Below are 5,000 nucleotides of genomic sequence, written 5' to 3' on the forward strand. Positions count from 1 at the left end.
GTCGTCAATGCTGTGTTGGTTACTGTCTTCCTTTTTTTATTTTTATCGTTATTTTTGGGATTTTCAGAGAGGGAGGCAGGGGAAGAAAGAATCAGACAGGCAGACTGACAAGCACAGACAAAATTAAAGGGTATAAGGATAAAAATAGATCGAGCAAAAGATGGAGATAACATAAAACGAGAGAGAGAGAGAGAGAGAGAGAGAGAGAGAGAGAGAGAGAGAGAGAGAGAGAGAGAAAGAGAAAGAAAGAAAAAGCAAATAGTCACATTTGGATACAAAGCCATATTACGTGAGCAGCAAGACCTGAATGTTTCTTAGCAACGACAGAGAGACGCCGAGCGCAGGCGGAGTCCAGAAAATGTCTTGTTGACTTAGAGCGACCTTAATGGTTTCCTCACACAGACTGTCACGTCACTCTTCGCCTTCCAAACATAGCTGCTCTCAAATACATATTTCGCGCGAACTACCGTGGCTGGTGGGAGTTTTGCCTGTGTGAGATATAGATTTAGCGTGCGTGCCTGCCTGTTTAGTTTTTCATGTGGCTATATATAGACGGATGGCCAGCATGAGAGCGACCTTGAAATCGAGATATTTTAGATCTACTTTTTTTATATTTACTGAAGTGCGATGACGTCACGGCTAAGCTTGACTGCGTGCCCCAGGAAGACTCGTTGGCACGCGCGTGGATTCCCATCGACCTCGAGTATATCCTGAAGTTATGCTGGAAATAGAGATGTTTGTCGTCGACTCTCTATTCTTAGCATTCCTGGTGGGCCCAAAATAGCTAGCGGGATCGATCGTTTCAAAAAAGAGCACGAGTGAATTAGCAAAGAACAATTTCTAGAATGCCTTTACCGTGATCACCAACCTACTAACATTAGGCATGCAAAGCTAAGCCCAATTACGAGGCATTAGGGGATGGATTGACATTTGCCGGGGTCTATATCCTCCCCACGGATGATGACATTAACGGGGCTTTCTTTGTTACAGAACTGATGTGTCGGAGTTAAAATCGGGTGTCCTTTCATGCGGATCTGAATAATCTTGTTAGGGTTTATTTATGCCTCCGTCCGAAAGAGATAGATAGATAGATAGAGAGAGAGAGAGAGAGAGAGAGAGAGAGAGAGAGAGAGAGAGAGAGAGAGAGAGAGAGAGACACAGAATGAGTATGTTTATGCGTGTATGTGCTTGTGTGTATGTTTACATACACGTATTGTGTATGATGTATGTTTTATATATTATATATTATATATTATTTATTATGTATCATGTATTGTGTGTATATATGTATATATATATATGTGTGTGTGTGTTTGTGTGTCTACACATATATATTTATATATCATATTGTATATACACACACGCACGCACGCACGCACGCACACACACACACACACACACACACACACACACACACACACACACACACACACACACACACACACACACACACACACACACACACACACTTACATATATATATATATATATATATACACACATATAATAATAATACACACTTACATATTTATATATATATATATGTATATATATATATATATATGTATATATATATATATAGAGAGAGAGAGAGAGAGATAGAGAGAGAGAGAGAGAGAGAGAGAGAGAGAGAGAGAGAGAGAGAGGTGGTTTGTGTGTGTGTAAATATCGGACGAATATTTTGAAATATTCATGCGTGTTTTTTTGTTTTTTTAAGATAACTATAATCATAGCAGTAAAAGATCTGACATAGATTCACCCGGTCTGAAAATAGAATACGTAGGCAAGACATAAATGTTCGAAATGGCATAAAAATGTGACTGAAAGTGATCGCTCGAATTCATGTTGCCGCTGCAGTGACGAATGTATGTATTTCTGTTCACTTCACTGACTATCTTTTTTTCTGTTGTTATCTTTGTTATCATTATCATTCTGACAAAGAAGTATCCATTCCAAACTCTCAGACTCATAATTCCCGCGCGTTCTTTGGAGACTAATGACCGAAACCGAATCTTGAATACTAACTAGACAACGGCTTGGCGCGGTCCGGTCGGTTCTTGATTTTGTTTTGTTTTTTTCCTCTTTTCTGTTTTTCTTTCTTTCTTTTTACTCAGAGTTGGCAATTGAGCGTATTTTTTCACTAGATCTGGTGGCTTTTGATGTGACTTAGCTTGTTTTATGGTTTAGCTACAGTTTTGCCGCCCTATTTAGGAAGATATAATGTAGGTTAGAATGTTAGCTCTGTGGGTGTTGCTAGCTAGTTTATTTTTCCAGCTCTCTTTTCACTAAATTTAGTGGAGTTAATTTTTGGAAGCGAATCAAAGGAGGTCTTTATTTAGTAACTTTTTAATACTTTTGAAGGTGGGCGGGGCGACTACTTTTGGTTGGAAAGAGTTGGCAGCCATAAAAAACGAGTCATTGCCAGTGAAATCACGTGTTAGGTACGCACCCTACCAGCTCACTTTTTAGCGTTTAACGATATAACTCATTATGGAAATCTGTCTTGTAATCGTTAGGGATTTTCTTTCGGATTATGTGCTTACTTTTTGTAGTCGGGAAAATTTGTCACGGTTTGTATTGAAGGCTGATGATTTGACGCAGCAATTCGGAAAAATGGCGGTATCTGGAAACTGTTTAACAGATTGTGCTACCATAAAAAGAAAAAAAAAGTTGCAGGTTCATCAATAGGTTACAATGCCTTTAATGCCGACGAAATAAAATTACTCTAGCACCCGACTTTAAAAAAAGAGGAAAAAAACAATTACTTCCATTATGATATATAAAAAAATGGATTAATGCATTGCCATGGGGTACTAAAAACGCTTCCAAACCAGTGCGATACCCGTAAAAAGTGCCTTCTAATCCTGCGCAAGCCATTATGAATCTTAAGAGCATGTACACTAAGGACTGGATTTGGATATTCTTGGGTACGTTATAAACTTGACAATTTGTGCCAAACATTTCACAACAAATTTCATCCAATGCGTCGCTGAAACGTAATTGAGGTAGGTATTGCGAAGCGGTGTAAACAGTTATAGACAAAAGGATTTTTTGATGCGAGGCGAGAATTCTGTTTTAATATAATGCAGGATGGATAGCGCGCATTTTTTCCCCTTTGCACATTTTTCGTTTCATTTGTGTTCTCGCTTTGTTATTGGAGTATTTTCTTTTTGTTGTTTCTTTTCATGCGCTCTCGTGTTATCGTAGTCAGTTTGAATGGCGTTTTGTGTTTGGTAAATCTGTGCGTTTTTGATTGACATAAAGGTTTTGATTTATTATTGTTATTTATTATTTATTGTTACTTTTTACAACAACGAAATATGTTTTTTTTTTTCCTTGGCAATAATAAATAATTTCCAAAGGACTGTGAATGCTTACACAGGTTGATCAATGGTTAACTCTCTTACTGTATTATTCATTTATACTGTGACCCCCCCTCCCCCTCCCATTTCACTCTCACCACGACTCTCAGCTCCACTCCACCCCTACTCCCACCCCACCCCCACCCCCTGTACGCGTCCCCGAATTCCTAATAACTTAGGTTAGACCCTTTAGTAATTAGGCCGCGTGTCCCAAAGTGGTTTCGCCGTATGCAAATTTCCACAAACTAGGATTGCTCGCCGGCAATGTTGTGTGTCTCTTGGCGTTTAGGCTTGCTTGCGTGTGATTTTCCGCGATAGGCCTATTATTGATTAATAAATGTATTATTTGAAATGATTTTGTGTGGTTTATTTTGAATTCGTTTGTCTTATCGGGAATGACTCCACTACGTGGGGGCACCATATTAGTCCGATTATGTCTGACTGGTTTGATTGATGTCTACGAAAGAAAGATTTTATGGTCCGAGAAAAGGAAATATATATATATATATATATATATATATATATATATATATATATATATATATATATATATATATATATATATATATATATATATAGTGATCCTTTGTAAAACCGCAGTGTGTTTCCCACGAATTTTTTGTCGTTGTAAAGGATACAAAGTTCTTACTGATATTATGTTGTGGTTCCTCTCCCTCTATCCCTTTCTCGCTGCCGTGCTCTTTTTCTCTCATATACACGCACATGCGCATACACACACACACACACACTTACACACACACACACACAGATGAATACGCATATAGACAAATGCACCCATGTGGACACTAGAGTACAAACAGGAAAACAAACAAACGTAAATAAAACAAAATAAAAAAACAACATTTTTTTCACCTCCCTCCCCACTCTTAAAGCAATCTAACTCTTATACAAACGCACACGCACGCACACCTACAAGCACCTTGCACGCACATGCTATTAAAAGCAAAGGTTCAGGCCTTGCAATACGCTGCAAACTGGCCATACCGCGCCCATTGCTAGCGTGAAAACAGTACACGGGCGTCGGCAGGTGGCCGGGGAGGAGGGAGAGGGAGGGAGGGGGCGAGGAGGAGGGAGAGGGAGGGAGGGGGCGAGGAGGAGGGAGAGGGAGATGTGGGAATGAGGAAGAAGGAGAGGGAAGGAGGGGAACGGAGAGAGGGAGGGGGACGACGAGGAGGAAGGAAAGAGAGGGGGTAGACAAGGAGGAGGAAGGAGGAGGTGAAAAGAAGAGATGAAGAAGGAAATGTATAAGGGTGAAGGGCCTGGAGACTGAGAATCGCAGGGAGAAGATGAGGAGTAGCACGAAGAAGAAGAGGAGGAAGAGAAGGAAGAATAAGAGCCATGGCAAGAAGAGGAAGGAGAAAAACTTGGAGAAGAGAAGAAGGAAGCAAAAGAAGAAGACCCTGGGAAGGTGGAGGAAGATAATGCAGATAAATAACATAGAGAGGAAGACGAAGAAGAAGATAAAGAAAAAAAGAAAGAGGAATAGGAAGAAATAGCCTCAGCAGAGGAAGAAGAAGTGGAAGAACTTCGATCGAAGAAGAGAAAATAGCGCATGTAGATATACATATATATATATATATATATATATATATATATATATCTAGCGCGAAAGGTTGA

At 39.6% G+C, this 5,000-nt stretch overlaps 1 protein-coding gene across 1 annotated transcript in view; it reads left to right on the plus strand.

Moving 5' to 3' along the window:
* The window catches only part of Kul (Kuzbanian-like), a 385,693-nt gene that overhangs the window by 341,309 nt on the left and 39,384 nt on the right, over window positions 1-5,000 (plus strand). The gene's annotated exons all lie outside the window — the stretch shown is intronic.

Source organism: Penaeus japonicus, unplaced genomic scaffold, assembly GCF_977035675.1.
Source record: "Penaeus japonicus unplaced genomic scaffold, GWHDUDI00000001_assembly GWHDUDI00000012, whole genome shotgun sequence".
Classification (NCBI taxonomy): domain Eukaryota; kingdom Metazoa; phylum Arthropoda; class Malacostraca; order Decapoda; family Penaeidae; genus Penaeus; species Penaeus japonicus.